Genomic DNA, 17,556 nt, shown 5'->3' with positions numbered 1-17,556 from the left:
TGTAGATGTTCGAGTGTATTCACTGTTGCAGTCCTGGTTTCCCTCCCTTCATCCCCCTTTTCTCTCTCTCTCTCTCTCTCTCTCGCTTTCTCTAGCCTTACAAGGAACGTTTTGCTATTTACTTTCTTCTGGTGGGGTTCTTCCACCATATACTGGCTCCCACTTGGGGCCTCCTGACAGTTGAGGCAAGAAAAACTGATGTAATGGCATCAGCTGCTTTACTTTATACTACTGATGACCTGACGTCAGTCCTGAAGCGACAGCAACCGATGCAGAAATACTACACCTCTGGTATTCAGGCCAACTGAGGGCTACCCTGACAAGGATAACCCAAATGTGATGACTGCAACAGTGAACATACTTGAACATCTACATTTATGGTAAGTGTACACAACTGTAATTTTTGCCTTGGGGAATTAATTGTTGAGGCACTGATATGAGTAGTTATGTGTATTGGTGGATTCTGTTTGTGTACCAGTATGTGTGTGTTTGTGCTTGGGAGGTCTCTGCTGTTTAGGTAGGCTCTTAGTGAGTACCTAGGCATATGTGGTTTGTGTGTCTTAATATTATATTGTGCGAGAGGAAAGGAGTGTGTGCTGACAACCTGTTGGCTGTCTTGTTTGTTTGAGAGGATTGATTCTAATTTCATGGTATAGTTACCTTTCTCACATACTTCATTTGTTTGCTTTAAGAGCAAGTGGTTGTCAGTATACATGAAGCAATTCTTACATTGCTTCAGGATACCCATTCAGTCAGACTGGAGAAATGGTGGGAAACTGTCCGTCCATTATGGCAGGTATATATTACAGTAACTAGTTGGGATAGTCTAGATGGACCAGGTTTCCTGTAAGACTAACAAAAGTGGCTGTTCTGTGGAGGGCTAAGGGTGGAAGACTGCATCAACTCCTCAGTGCGCAGAGTTGCTCACAGGACAGCAGTGTGCAATTGTGTTGTGCACAGAAATTCAGTGGAGCTAAGGAGGGTTCTCTAGCAGATATGTAGTGACAATTGTGTTTCTTAAATGTTTGCATCTGCACAAGGCAGTGCTAAACACTGTTACTTGGTGAGCAAACCTACACAAATGCAGGGCTTAAATACAAGCAAAGGTAAATGTTTTTAAAGCAAACAAACCAATGGTAAAGCCCAAGACTGATCCTTATTCCAGCAGTCCCCAACTCAGATGGATCCTGAGCCTCAGACTTTTGCCATAAGGGTGCAGGGAGGCCCTCTTAATGCTGGATGGCTGTTTTTTTATTGCTTCCAGTCAAAGAACTGTCTGAGACTTAAGGCTTTGAGTTGTTAACAAAGTGTACCTTGTAATCAAACGTGCAAGGTTTGAATCCTTCCACCTCCATTTGCCTACTGTGTTACTTTGAGCAAGTCATTCCGACAATGCCCCTGGTCACCCTGAAAAGGAACACTTTGTGCAATAGGTTAACTAGTTAACAAACCAGTAAAAGTGTAAAATTCCCCAAAGCAGGCAGAAGACAGCTCGATATGCAGCTAAATCCAAAAACTTGATGAACCAGCAAGTAATCGTGCCAAAAAACTGTATTGCAGAGAAAGAAAGTTAGCGCTTTCGCAGTAATATCATACCGCTGCTTCAGACAAACATGAGAACATGTTTTGTCTACTGGCCCTGAACACAACTTTGTCTTCCAGGTATTATGTGTGATCAGCCCAGGTCTGCGAGGTGGTGATGTAGTGACTTGTACTGAGGTGGTCGAGCTAGAGTGGATCTTGAGGTTGACAAATGGACATAACACCTAGTTATGGGGTTGAATGATCATGTCCCCATTAAGCCTGTATTAAGGAATAAACGTCTGTAGGGTGTTTTATTGTTTGTTTACATATTTATGAATATCTTTCATGTTTTATTTATTTGTGCTGTTTTTATTATTATTTTTTATTTTTTATCAAATTTTATGCTAGTAAATATTATCTACTTTATATCCCTTTAAGCTGAGAATGTGGCTGCATGAATGTTTGTTCTATTGGCTGTTAAGCTGTTTGAGATGATGTCATTTGCATACAAATTATTCTGTGCCCATTCATGTTTGTTTGAAGAAGCAGTTTTGTTTGGTTGCTGCAGTTGGGTTTGCTTTTGTTGTTCAAACCAGTAAAAGTAATTAGATTGTGACCATTTTGGGGCCTTTACCCTTGTCTTTACCCCGAATTCTTGGGCAAAGAAGATGAGATGCAATTGTTCTGTTCCTCGTAAAATTTGTAATTTTCTTGGTTACTCTGTTTTGGCTCATTACTCTCTATGAGATTGTTAAGCATGATTTGTGATCCTTTGTTTTCATTAAGTGTATATCAGTTTTAAATTGGTTAAAGCTATTACTGAAAAGTTGCTCCAATTGGTAGACAAGAAGCACTTGTTCTAGTGACAGTCCGCGCAAGTTTTTCTCCAACCCTTACAGCCACTTTTTGTACCTTATTGCTCCTCCTCATACTTCACTTATTTCCTAAACTGTTACTTTTCCTCCTTCTCTCACACCCCAACACTAATTACAATTCTCGCCCTATTCCTTTATCATCCTGCTGATTTCCATAACTACTTTCATATCTCTCTCATTTTTAAGCTACATTCTTCTTGTCTGTCTGTAAATTATTACTGAACTCAAAAACCACCATTGTGCTATAAACTGATTTACTGTTATTTCTGAATTTAGTAATTATCCACTTTAATCTCTCTCGTTTTATTTGTGTTAAAATGTTATGTTCATGCAAGAAATATTTAAAAATTATGTAAATATACTCACGTATATATGTTTTTACCCTGCAATTATAACTGTACATCATGTGCAACTTAAATGTAAAGCTTTTCTCCCCGGGCCTCTGCTAAAAATGTGTTTTGCCCAGTCGGACTTAGTTGGTGTCCACCGGATGTTTGGATGTATCAAGGCAGCATTTTTGAATTCTCATTAGATAAAGAACTTCTTTTTAGTCTCCAGGATTTTGAGGTGTTCTGGAAATTGAAGGAGAAGGGAAAGGTGATGGACACTCTATGACTTGTACCATCCACCCTTCCCAAAATACAGCAGAAATTATCCTAATGAATAAGGACCCTTCTATAGGTGACAATGACAAATGGACAAAAAAGAACACCTATCAAAATAGAAAATAGCACAGGAGGCAAGAAGACCAGCAAAACATCAGACACCCCAAAGGCCAGCTGGTACTATCCCAGACTCTAGTGCCACTCTCCTACCTTCTGTGACAGTCATGTCTGTCTATCGCAGGTCTTTCAAGAAGTCCACCCGTCTCTTGGATATCCTCATTTCCTCTTTCTTCAGTCTTTCCAAAATCTTTCATCGGATCATCATCTGCTTTCCTGCATATGTGACCAAACCGCATTAGTCTCTTTTCCTTGACCATCTCTGCAACTGGGGCTACATTGGCTGTTTCTCTGATGTCCTCCTTTCTTAGCCTGTCCCACAGTGTACATCCTACCACTTTTCTCAGGCATGTTATCTCCATCAAGTTTCCTCAACTGCTCTGCTTTCACTGCCCAGCTTTTTGTGCTATATAGTAGCACTGGTGATGCAGCTATATTGTGCCCCTTATGTTTCATCTTCTTTAGCATTATTCTGTCGTATACTATACCTGGGTTGGCTACAGTGCCTCTTAATCTAACTTTCTACCTCCTTATTCAGATTTCCCTTCTCCTTAACCACCCCTCCCAGATTCTTGAAGCTGTTAACCTGTTTTGTTATTTTCCCTTCCATCTCACTAATAAGCTGCCTCTGATTTCCCCATTTGCTGTCATGACAACTGTCTTGTTTAAAAGAAGTTTCATCCCATATGCCTTCAGTTTTGTCTTTCTCCGTCCTATTTGCTCAAGTTCATTTAACGTCGTCTTACAGTAAGACGGCATCTGCATACAGCAGCTTTATTGAGCTTTCCCCTCTGACCTCTCTATTAATGTAGTCCATTACCAATATGAATAGCAGTGGGGGGAAGGGAAGAGGTTTCTGATGCACACTCATTCCCATTGGGACCCACTTGGTTTAACTGCATTCTAACCTCTACATGGTAAGCTAGTAACGCACATTATTTTTGGTTGCGTTTTTATTCTATTAAGTACTTCTGAATTTGACCTTCTGAGGTGCTTATGGGATTGGCTGTCCAAAAAGGTAAGTCTGCTGTACCTTCTAGTTAGATGGCACAGTCTTTGGTTGCACCTTAATAAATTGCTGATCAGAACAAATACTCCAAGTTTCACTTGATGGCCTTAAAGTACAGAATTTTGTTTATCTTGCTCTAGCCAAGATGCATCTCTGATAACAGAGGTGCTAAGTTTTGAGGGGGTCTACTTTATACCCTCGAAACACGAAAAATTAGAATCGCGTGACACATAGAGCGAACCGCGGATACATCGAATGTACTAAAGCGCGGAAATGTAAACCTTGAACCATCATAATCGGCCAACCCACCATCCGCAACACACTACCTATCCAAACACAATAAAAAAACACATACATACAGTAACCAAATCCCTACTTCTAACCCTTAATTAAAGCACCAAAATCCTACTGCTAACCCTACACTAACCCCACATACACAACTGTCTGTGCACTATCCTTAACCCCTCCCTAACCCTAAGGTCCGTAACTACCGCACACTTCCCCTACGGAGCTATACCCAAACAAACTAAATATTCCATACACATACACTTAACAAAACCCTACACTAAACCTTACATACATTACCTACACAAAACCTTACATACACTACCTACCTATGCACTTACCTTAACCCCTCCCCAACCCTAAGGTCCGTAACTTTCACACACTTACATTACGGAGCTATACCGCAGATGGGCCAACTATGTGATTTTGATATTTCCCCTTTCGCGGTTTCGTTCGTTTGACGTATTTGCGGTTCGCTCTTTCCGTGTCGTGCGATTCGGATTTGTGTTTTACTGCTTTCAAGAGCTTAAAGTAGACCTGTTTTGAGGTACTAGCTGTACGTTTACAAGTGCTGACAGTGGAAAAATGGTAACATCAATATTGGTGGTGAGAATAATACTTTGCATTTTGACCATAGTATACCCACTGGTGTCTACTGCGAAGCTATAATAAAACTTCCAGGAAGTTTCAAGTTACTAACTTTTCATGTTTGCAGGCCACATTAACTGTATGGCTGATTGTAGCAATACAAAGAAGCAGAATGTTTATAACAGACTCCAACTTCCTAGCCTGAACTTTCCTTCGATTTCTGTCTGTTTTTGAAGCTGTTGCTGCTAGGTAGTCCAAGTTTTTCTGACTAGAATTGCTGAGCAACTCACTGGGATTTTTGAATTCCTCAGCTGCATTTAAACCTGTGGCCTCCTGATTCACCATGCTGTTTTTTTTCTATATTGTATATACATTAAGTCCTGTTTTGCTCAATTCATTCATTTTGTTTTTGTTTTTTTCTTTTGCATACTCTGAACCAGATGTTTTTAGTGTTTCACTGTTGCAGTCATCACACTTGGGTTATCTGCCTGCAGGTAGCCCTCAGTCGGCCCGAATACCAGAGACTTAGTATTTCTGCATCGGATGCTGTCGCTTCTTCCATGACATCAGGTCGTCAGGGGTATAAAAACAGGCAGCAGACGCCATTACATCAGTCTTTCTTGCCGAGGAGGAGCCTGAAGCAGAAGCAGTTCGCAAGTGCCGGTCGGCCTCTACCTGAATTTTTTTGTTTTTGAGTTGAATAATCCTGAAGTCTTCTAAAGCTAAATACCCCGTTGGGGATCTTTTTTTTCTTGCTCTAACCGATGTCACAAAAAGTTAACAACTGTCTTGCCTGTGGAAAGCAAATACCTCACAGAGATTTTCATTCTTACTGCGTCACCTGCTTAGGCCCAGACCACGACATCCCTTGCTGTCTGTTTTCTGCCTTGTTTAACGCCTGAGCCATTCGTTGTCGGGCTATCTTTGTCACTAAATTCTTTCGCTCTCTATCTCCGTATTCTGAAATTGTTTTAGTAAGCCATCAGACTACCAATCTTTCGACAAAATGTAAGGATAAAGACAGAGACAAACAGCATAGGTCCAAAACTGCCGACGACGCTTCAGTTAAGCTAGTCGCCAGTCTGCCGGTACTCAGTGAGGTGCCTTTGCAGCCCCTGATGCCCGCTTCTATGCATTCGCAGGCTTCTGCTGAGACCCATTCAGAGTCCAATATGCCGCGAGATGCTTCTTCGACTGTGGAGCCAGCGGATGTCTCTACCTTAGATGGGTCCGGAGCCGCTGTGCAGGCACCGGCTTCTGAGGGAGTTTTTCATCTAACCGATGTTCGAATCAAACTGACAACTTCTTTTTTAACCAAAACTACTGAGTTTCTTAGGCCCAGAGTACACACTACGCCTAGAAAACAGACGACCAAAGAGCATGCTCAGGCACCCATGCCACAAAAACAAATGCTTAGAATGGCTGAAGACTTTATTACGCTGATTAGGGGAAGCCAGCATTCCCCTGCTAAGAGACAAAGAATCCAGTCCCCTTCAGTTTCTGCAGACCAGGAGTACGATGACTGTAACCTTTCTGATTATGAAGACATGCCCTTATCCACCTATGAGGATTCAGATGCAGAGGATTTTTCTTTTGGTGAAACCTTGCATACCTTAAGAGAGCATTTCCATTGGGAATGCCAAGACTAGCCTCAATCCAAAAAGAGACTCTGAGAATTTTTAGAGTTGCCTCAGCACAGGCTTTTAGCTATACCCCCTGTCCTGGATGTTGTGGATGATGATTTCATGGAATCCAGTCTTACTCCAGACACTTTACCTCCAGCCCCTAGGAAACCAAACAGGTACTACAGAGTACCTGATTCTCGCAAGTTTCTTTTCAAGAATCCTTCTGCTCACCCACTTTGGACAAGGATTCCAGATCTTTGGACAGATGGGGTAAGAAGGTTTATACCTCTGCAACTCTTGCTATCAGGGCATTGAATTGCCAGTTTCACATGCTGAAATACCAGCAACATATTATGAAACTTATTAAATGAAAAGTGGTAATTTTTCCAGATTGTGCTGAAAAATAAAGAATTGCAGGAGCTTATGCATTCTGCAAACCAAGTTACTAAGCATACTTTACAGTGTGGCTTTGATGCCCTAGAAGCATCTTGCAGGGCAGCTGTCACTGGCTCTGTACTGAGAAAACATGCTTGGCTGATGGAGCAGACCTTGCCAGATCATGTTAAATCTAAATTACTAGACGCTCCTTTAAATCAGGACTGTTTGTTTGGCACCAAAACAGAAGTTCTTAAAAAGATGGAAGAAAAGGTTAAATCTATGCAAACTGTTAAAGAATTCCTACAAGTGCAACCACCTAGATTCAGTAGGCATTGCCCTTCAAAACACTGGTCCTTTCCAGCCCCTCCAGGCCTTCCCAAACAAGACCCAGGGGAAACAGACCACCCAGACTACAGTCTCACAGTATGCAGAGATCTAAGCAATGGAGTGCCCCCATCCCTAAAGCAGGGAGTGGTAAGCCACCTCCTTATGGAAAAAGCTCACAATGACTTCTCAACCCTACTTCCCAGCCCTGCCCAACTGCTTGTGCCCCTAGGAGGAAATCTTGCCCTACATGCAGAAAACTGAATGTCCGTCATCTAGGACTGATGGGTCCTCAACATTGTATCCCAGGGGTACAAATTTTATTTCCATTCACTGCCAACCCCAAGCAGATTTCCAGACCTTCCTCCAAACCAGTGGGCAGAGGCTCAAATGCAAGTACTTTCCCTGCTCAATATCAGAGCTATTCAGCCTGTTCCAGTAGAGAACAGAGGAGTCAAGGATTCTACTCCAGACTATTCTTGGTACCCGGGAAAGAGGACTTTTGGTGCCCAATCCTTGATCTTTCAATTCTCAACACCTTCCTGGTGGTACCAAAATTCAAGATGCTTACCCTGCAACAGTTTCTCCCTATGTTAGCCAAGGATGCCTGGTTAGTCACCCTAGACTTAAAAGAAGCCTATATGCACATCCCCATAAGGGAGTCATGCAGAAATATCTACGTTTTAGGGCAGGGTCTATGCATTATCAGTTCTCTGCACTTCCCTTTGGCTTATCTACTGCGCCCAGGATATTCACAAAATGCCTGGCTCCAGCCACTGCATACTGCAGGCAGAGAAATATCCAAATTTACCCGTACATGGACGACTGCCTGATTCAGGCAGACAGTCAGGAGTTGCTGCTTTAGCGCCTGCCATTTGTAAAAAAAACCTTCTCACTTCATTGGGGTATACCATCAATGAAAAGAAATCGCAATTGGTACCCAGTCAAAAGATTGTATTCCTGGGAGCAAGCTTGGACACAACTTCCAAGATGGCATTCCTCACTTCAGAAAAGCAGGTGTATCTGACAGACTACTTCAAACAAATGGCCACCAGAACCCAGCTATCTGCAAGAAAAATACTGCAAGCTGTAAGGTTCATGGCCTGCTAATTCCATATGCAAGACTGCATATGAGGAAACTTCAATGGTACTTAAGTCTTTGGTGCCAACATTCTCAGGACCTGGAAACTGTCATTCCTATCATACCTTGTCCAAGGACAGAGTTCCTTTAGTGGGCAGAAGCATGCAACCACAACAAGAGACTGCATTTTACTCAACCCCATGCCGCCCAGACCCTAACCACAGACGCATCGGACTATGCATGGTGGGCTCGCATGGCGGGCAACTGTTTTCAGGGCCACTGGAACCCAAGGCAAATTCTTCTGCACATCAACCAAAAAGATCTGCTAGCTGTATAGAATGCCCTGACAGCTTTCAGACACCTACTCTAACCAGAAGAACTGCTGATAAAAACAGACAAAACCACAGTTGTGGTACATCAACAAGTAGGGTGGAACCCATTCTTATCCACTCTGCGGGTTAGCTATGGCCCTGTGGAACATGGGCTTGGACAACAAAGTTCATCTGCAAACTCAATTTCTTCCAGGCAAACAAAATTCCCTGGCAGACTGCTTAAGCAGAATCTCCTAGACCCTCACAAGTGGAAATTGGAGCCAAGCACCTTCAACCTTCTGATCCAGAAATAGGGGACCCCAGAGGTGGATCTCTTTGCCTCCCCCAACCAACCACCAGTTATGCAAATTCTGTGCCAGAAACCCTCACAGCAGGGCCTGGAATTTGGATGCCCTATCCTTTCAATGGGAAAACTTCTCAATCTATGCCTTTCCCCCCTCTGCCCCTTCTCTCGAGAGTATTTCTCAAGATAAAACAAGACAGGCCAAGGACAATTCTGATTGCCCCGGACTGGCCACACCAGCACTGGTACCCACTTCTGCGCAGCCTGACCGACCCCAACCCTGCTTTCTCTGCAGGAGGGACAGATTTTGCATCCACAATTGCAAACCCTAAATCTTGCAGCCTGGCTTATTCCTTAAACACTCCACCAGCAACCAGGTGCTGGACATCATCCTTGAAGCCAGAAGGCCCAGTACTAGGAAATCCTATGCTGAAAAGTGGAAAAGGTATTGTTCTTAGACTCAGTCTAAAGGAAGGAACACAGCACTGCTATCGATACTTCTAATCCTGGATTACCTAGCAGAACTACTCCACAGGGGCCTATCCTTCTCCTTCATTAAGATCCATGCCTCTGCCATTTCAGCTCATTACAATACTGAGCCACCTCTATTCTCTCATCCTCTCATCAAACAGTTCCTGCGAGGGGCAAACAAGTTAAGGCCACCAAGGAGAGCACCCACCCCTGCTTGGGACCTTTAATTTTGTACTGGAAAAGCTCATGGTTCCCCCGTTTGAACCGGCTGTTTCAGCAGAGTTAAAATTCCTCTCTTGGAAAACAGCCTTGCTTCTAGCCATCACTTCAGCTAGGAGAGTGTCTGAGTTACAAGCACTGATGGCTGTGGAACCCTTCATTATTTTCCATGCTGACAGGGTTTCTCTCAGGACTTAACCCTTCCTTTATGCCTAAAGTGGTGTCCAGTGTGGCTCTCAACCAATCCATCCATTTGCCAACCTTCTTCCCTAATCCTCAAAATAAAGGGGAAAGCATCCTGCACTCTTTGGACGTGCACAGACAGCTCACGTTCTACCTTGATAGAGCTAAGCCTTTCAGAAAATCTGACCAGCTGCTAGTCAGCTTTGCAACAGGAGCAGAGGGCAAGGCCATTTCAAATCAAACCATTTCCAAATGGATAGCACACTGCATCTATTTCTGCTACAAGCACCATGGAAAACCAACCCCTCAGAGGGTCAGAACAAATTCCGCTAGGGCCACATCTACCTCTACAGCATTTTTCAGGGGAGTCCCTACCAGGGACATACTGGAAACTGCTATCTGGAGTTTTGTACACACCTTCATCAAGCATTACCACCTGCCTATATTTTCCAAATCCAGGGCAGGATTTGCTACAGCAGTCTTGCAAGGCCTACTAGCCCAGCCCCAACTCTTCTTGACTGCCTCCACCCTTCCTCAGCTTTGGGAATCAACCCAAGTGTGATGACTGCAACAGTGAAACACGAAGAACATAGCACAGTTGCGTACACTTACCATAAATGTAGATGTTCAAGTGTATTCACTGTTGCAGTCTTTGTTTCCCTCCCTCCAGCCCCCTGGTTTTCTCTATCTCTTTATCTCTCCTCTCTATGGCTATTCCTACTGGTATTGGTATTTACTTTTTACTGGTGGTGTTTTCCCCACCATATACTAGCTCCCTGTTTAGGGGCTCCTGACATTTGGGACAAGAAAAACTGATGTAATGGCATCGGCTGTGCCTGTTTTTATACCCCTGACGACCTGACGTCATGGAAGAAGCGACAGCATCCGACGTAGAAATACGAAGTCTCAGGTATTCGGGCCGACTGAGGGCTACCTCCAGGTAGATAACCCAAGTGTGATGACTGAAACAGTGAATACATGGTAAGTGTACACAACTGCACTTTACTTATGACCTACCTTGGATCTGTGTCCTAGTTAGAAGTAAGATTTCACAATTTACACATAGAACTATAGGTCACTTCTTAATCTGTTTATGTTGACATCTGTCTATGCATTGGTTTCAACTGGCCATGCATTTTATTGTTAATTCCAGTAGTCCCTTATTTTTTCTTGCTGTCTTCCTAAGTTCCTTGCAGTTGTTAAGGCCATCTGAACATGCTACCCATTTCAAATTGTATTGGGTGCCTACTAGAAATTTGACTTCTGGATGTGCTTCAAAAATCTTTTTGTATTTATAAAGTATCAACAAGTGCAAAGGTCACTTGATATGTTTCTGTAGGGGGCTGCATACCCACGCCTCTACTTTCTTTACTGACTTTGAGGTCCTGCTACAAGCTTTGTTTTAGGAAAACCAAATGCTCCCTTTGTATTGAGGATGGACTACATGGGGTTACTTTATTTAGACTTTGTGGATGTGGGGGTACAAATCTCTACATAAACACTGAATTAAACTAATTGTATATTAATCTTATTAATGTAAGTTGAAAATTGTAGTATTGGTTGTCCTAACTTAAATGCTATCATCATTGTAATTACTACATATGAATTTTTTAATTTCTGAAACCTAGATTTTACTTTGCTGTGTCTCTTTCTAGTTGACAGTGTAAGCTGACAAATACTTTAGCATAATCTGAGAAGTATGACATAAGTGAAGACAGTGGCTTAGTGGTAAGTTCTTGGACTCGCGTCTAGGTCCTGGCCTCTGGTCACATTGTGTGGGATTTCACATGTTCTCCCAGTGTGTGCATGATTTTTCTGTGGCTCACTCAACTTCCTCCCACATTACAATAACATTCAGGTTAAATGCATACACAAAATTGGTCCATATAGATGTTTTGTTTATCCTTGCCGTGCGGCCCAGATTGTGACTGAAAAGGACCTGCAGACTAGTTCATTACCTGATTATGGCACATTTTGTCAAAGTCTGTGTAAATCTGATGTTGATTTAACAAAGAGTTATGAGGTTTTGCTCAACTAAAATGCAGTGTTTGTTTCTGTATTTCAGGAATTGAGCATAATCCTATGCATGCCTTGGGTATTTGTTTTTAATATCTGACCAATCACTGTGCACTTGTTCTTTGAGGTTGTTTTTCCAATTTGCATTATTTGCAGTGAATCTAACCTGCCATATTTTATTTCAAAATGCTTTCATGCATCTCTTTGTTCTTTGCTCCCTGCCAGTGTCAGACATTTTGTATATCTTTGTTTTGCAAAGTGATCTTCTGTTCTACTTTTTAAGTAGGGTCACTTAAAATATTAGAGGAGTGACCCTGGTATCGAGCCATGAGGTATCTTTCTTAAGATGAATCCTGTTTGTAGGTAATGGTTTTACTGTGATCTTCTATTTGTCAGCCATTTGTTTTCCAGGGCTTTGCCATTCAACCTTTTTGCCTGTGTGTGTATGACATGTACACATATACATACACACATACATACATGCGCGCGCACACGCCTATATATTATTATGGGGGGATATTGTACAAGTTTTGTCCACAGCTTCTCTTGTCAGTTATTTAAGCTGTTTAATTAGCCATCCAGTAGATTGAGTGACATTCATGTTCCTCTATGAATCTTTGGTGGTTCTCTCTACTGGCCTATAAATTAAGGCATTCCCCCCCTTCATTATTATTTTCTTCCCCTGGGTGAAACTGTCAGCTGCACATTTTTTCTGGCTTTGCTTTGATTTTACAGAAAATAAGTTATATTTGCTGTCTGTTGTCATTTCTATTCTCCCACAGCTTGTTATAAGGCATAGTCTTGTGTACATAGGTTAGTACTAGGCTAACTGCCCTTGTGGGCCATTTTCAGCCTAGCCAATTACCCCATGTGAGAATCAAACCCTGCACCTTATGTTTGTAAGGTAAACACCTTAACCATTATGCCAACCTCCCACCCATTATTATATAATAGTCTTGTTGGATATATTCTCTCATTGCTGTACCTGTGTTATACACTTAATACCTCCAATTTCTCACCCACTGTTAGCTGCAGTACTGTAAATTAGTTTAAAAGCTTCCTGTTCAACAGGTCTCTGAGTTTACTGGGAACAAACCTTTTCTTCCTTTGAGATTTTCCTCAATTGGAGTATCTTAAGGCTCCATCCTAGGGGCCTACCTTATTCACTATCATTGTCAGCGATGTGACATGTACCATTTTCAGCAAAGTCACCCTAATTCGGTAAGTTGATTCCACTCTCTTTTGCTCAGGAAACATTAACAAAATACCTCCACAAATCCCGTACTTTAAGGGAAAAGTTGTTTCCTAACTCTCAAATTTGTTATTCCCACCTTACACAAAAAAACTAAAGTAATAATTTTCTGACCAGATACAGCTATGAAATAAAAAGTGCCCATCAACTCCATTGATAATATGCCAACGGGGCAAGTCACCCACGTACAGTTACTGGGTGTTATCATTGATAATAAACCCCCTTTGATAAACATCTTGATTTTGGTGCATGAAACTTGGTATGTTCTACAAATCAAAACCATATGTAAATGAAGCTGCCCAAAGAATAACTCGGTACTTGCTATTTCCAAGATTTTGTTATATTCCCATACCATCGTAGCCAGTGTTCACAAAACTCAGGTTAAGCTCGAGCAATTTTATAATAAAATTGTTAAATTTGCAGCCAGTCTACCAAACAGAATTCACCACTGCATATCATTACAATGTATAAACTGGCTGGAAATAAACAATACCCCTCACCCTTACACAAGTATAAAAAATGTACATAAAGTTATTTGTAGTCCAAACAAATGTATTTACATTGCAGCTTTAACTGACTTGTGCAATCCACCAACACTACTAAGAAAAGAAAAAAAAGACTTGCAGTTAGCCTGCTGTGCGACTCCTAAGCAATTCACTTAGAAAGGCAGTGCTCCTAGGTCTACCAGGAACAGAACAGTTTGCTCCATGGGCTTACCTGGGCAGCAAAAATAAAATAATAGTAATTAGGAAAAAAAATAACTTGGAAAATACTACAGTTGTCACAGAGGCATTGTGCATGTTGGCAAATTATGGAACTTGATACCTGCAGATCTCTGAGCCAAAAACAGTTGTAATTTCCTTCACAAATTAAAATGTCACCTCACACCCAACTAGAAATGCAATTTTACTTGAAACTGTCTATTAGTTTATACTTTTTGCTTTACCTCATTTTTCTGAGAGCAACTGCAGAACTCTACCATTTTACTCTACTATCTCAGTTATATATATATATATATATATATATATATATATATATATAATATAAAATATGGTTTACCTTCATAACGCCGATCTCAATATGGTCGACCCCACATTCGCGAATACTGAAGTGCAAATGTCCCAAACATCGAATTCCACATATCCGAACAACAAAATATCACCCACTTTTTTACCCATGGTAGCACTGGTGTGGAGGTGTGGCATGGCTGGAAATGTCAAAATTCAACATTTATTCGACATTTTAAAAGTTTTGCATTTCTGGTCATCTGTATCTATGTATAGATATAGATATATATGAGTTTATAATGAATAATCACCAGTGAGTTTGATCAAAACACAAAACATTTAACAAACTTACCAGTCATTAATCGCCACTGAAGTGGTCATAAAAAGTAATTGTAAATGTAAACCAATAGGTTACATTTGTAATTACAAAAAGTGAAACAAAAAAAGCAGCTTTTTTTGTGGGGGGGCTGCACCCCCTCACCCCCAGACGTGGAGGCTGTGCCTCCACACCCCAGGAAATTAAATATGCTAACTCCTGGGTCGCACAAACTCGAAAAAAGGGCAGAAACCCTTGAATTATGTAATGGTTGATATAATGAACTTTGTTTGTAATTCAACAAACTGTACCAGAGAATGAAAACATCACCATTTCACCAAGTGATAAAATGTGTGTGATAACTCGTTTTGCAGTTGTATATAATCATTGTTTATTGTAAGTTTTCATTCCACTCCCACAACACATATATGCATGTAGAGTAAATACCTGCCTCAGGCTTATTAATATTGTAAATACCTAATTATTTCTGACTTGGAAATGTCATCTGTTTCCAGCTATAATAAATCTTGTATTTGTCATATTTGTAAATTGCTATAATTCTGTGTACTGATTGTTTTGATATGAAACTTTTCCTACCCTGGCCTCCTCTCCAAATTGGCTTTGATTCAGTCTGACACTTCGGGTTAACAAATGAATAATGGGAGAATCTTTGTACCCACTGCTTATCTCCAATTCCTCTCCTGGAGAATTGTTTTTTGGTGACATTTACCTCCGCTAGAAAAGTGTCAGAATTGCAGGGCGCCTCACATGTAAAGACAGTTTTATTATGTTCCATATGGACAAAGTCACCTTGTACATTTGATCTCCGCTTTTTTGCAGTCAGTATTTACAGAGATACCACTTAAGCTCCTCATTTACCACTGTGTTTTCCTTCTCTTCAGTGTAAGGGGGAGAGAATCTTTAATTCCCTGGACATTTACATGCAATGTGGGCAAAACAAGACTAAGAAATTTGAGCAGTTTTGTGTTTTTTTTTTTGCTGAAAAGAAGACAGATCTGACTGTATCCAAATAGACTGTTTTTAAGTGGGTGGTATTTACTTCTGCTATAAACTCTGTGTAAAAAATCTGTGTAAAAAAACCTGCAGGGAAAAAAAATCAGGTGTCACTTTGCTACAGCTGCCACCATAGCCTTCCTAAAAAGTCTGCAAAATATCCTGAAAGCAGGTATCTATTTCTCTGTCCATGATTTTTTTTTAAGTGTTATAGATTGGAATGGAAGTCTAGTAGGTTTGCTTCTCCCATTCTGAAAGGCCTGCCACCACCTTCCACTGTGGTCTCTCTAACTCATCCCTAACTGCAAGTACTGCCAACTCAGCAGTCTTTTCTGATGTAATGAGTACAGCAGTGAAGCACAGAACAACTGTAGTAGAGTTGTGCAGTTGCCAAACAATAATTATAGCTATTTGAGTATGGTCACTGCTGCAGTCCAGGTTCTTATCTATCATCTTGGAAAGCCTGTAAGGTGTGTAAATATGCTGTTCACCCTGCCTTCGCTTACATTTAATATTTTTGGATGAGATGTTAAACTGAGGCCCCATTTGCCAACGTTGGTAGAAGTTCGTGTGGATATAAAAGATACCATGACACTTATCAAAAAGAATAGGTGAAGTTTCCAGATACCCTGGCCAAATTTCCCTAGTTAATATGAATACCACCTCTGATCTCCCCTGAAAAAGAGGTCATTGGTGTAATGGGACTAACTTTGTCAACAAATTGTAAATAAAAATAATAAAAACAATGTTTACTGTTGTTCTAGTCAACTCCTTTTTTCAGTATCATAGGTCAGTAAGGTTTCTCCCCGGTAGTCCTTGTAGCCTGGGCTTTCCTTAGTATGCAGGGTTCTCTTGTTATGCATTTTCCACCTATAAAGCTGGAGGAGACTAAGAAATAAAAAAGGCCAGTAGTACATTATCCTTTATACTAGCTGCATGGATGCATTTGTGCTAAAGGTGATGTCAGCCAGCATGGAGAAAACAGGTGCCTGGCTCTGCAAGTCTAGAACAATGTGGACCTCAGCTTCTGACAGTGTCTGCTGATGTAATGACTACAGCAATGACACACTTGAAGAAAGCACAGATGTGTAAATGTTAAATTATTCTTTCTGTTGCAGGAAAATCTGGTTGATTGCATGTAAAAATAGGATCCATTGCTTTGTCTGCATTCAAAATATAATAAAATGAAAGATCTGAAGTTGTTAATTTAATTTGCTCTGCAACCTTTGGGTATTCGGATCCATATCGGATCCGAACTGGCAAATTAATTTCTAGCATCTTTTCCAAGTTCCGAGCTCCTCCCCTACCCACAATGCACCACCATCTCCTGCCTTCCCTCATATCTCGTTTGCCGCACCACAGTGAGCATCGTGGTCTCTCTGCTCTGAGCTCAGGGATAAGTAAGTTGGGATTGTTCTTCCTATTTAGTGTGTCTGTGATCGTTAGTGTATCCTACCTCCCCCATTAGTATAACGCTTTGTTCGTCGGTTCAAAAAAAAAAAAAGTTTTTTGTCTTGTCAGTTGCTGTTAGGCCCACTTTCCCTCTGCGTGTGTGTGTTGCTTTCTTTCTGAAGGGAGTGGGATTCAGTTTTGGACTATGGCTTATTAGCCTAAATCAGTCTTCAAAAAATGTACAGTGTGTGGCCACAAGCTCTCACTGGCTGATGGTCACACTCTGTGCGTAATTTGTTTGGGAGTGCCCCATTTTTCCACCCAGTGTGCTGTCTGTGCGGGTTTTAACCCAATAGCTCTCAAGGATCGAAAGGCCAAATTGGTTGCCAAGGGTCTTCTCCCTGCTTCTATGCTGGATTTTGCCTCGGCCTCTGTCTCCAGTACTCCCACCAAATCTTCCACCCAGACAGGGACTCAAACTCCTGCTTCTTCTGGTGCTGGGGCAGACAAGCAAAAAGACAGAGACAAGGACAGAGAAAGGCTCGAGGATTAAGAAAGGAGGAGGGCTAGGCCTCGCAAGAGATCCCCGGACAGGGAGCCTTTCCTTAGTCCTCCTTCTAAGTCTTCGAGGCCAATTTCTCCACGACTCTGATCACCCCA

At 41.5% G+C, this 17,556-nt stretch overlaps 1 protein-coding gene across 2 annotated transcripts in view; it reads left to right on the top strand.

Annotated features, from left to right (window-relative positions):
• The window catches only part of SKP2 (S-phase kinase associated protein 2), a 420,463-nt gene that overhangs the window by 322,916 nt on the left and 79,991 nt on the right, over nt 1-17,556 (top strand). The gene's annotated exons all lie outside the window — the stretch shown is intronic.

The sequence above is a fragment of the Protopterus annectens genome, chromosome 1.part0, assembly GCF_019279795.1.
Source record: "Protopterus annectens isolate FY-2018-M chromosome 1.part0, PAN1.0, whole genome shotgun sequence".
In the NCBI taxonomy this organism is placed as follows: domain Eukaryota; kingdom Metazoa; phylum Chordata; order Ceratodontiformes; family Protopteridae; genus Protopterus; species Protopterus annectens.
The sequence above is the reverse complement of the archived record's forward strand: the minus strand, read 5'-3'. Positions and strand labels throughout refer to the sequence as shown.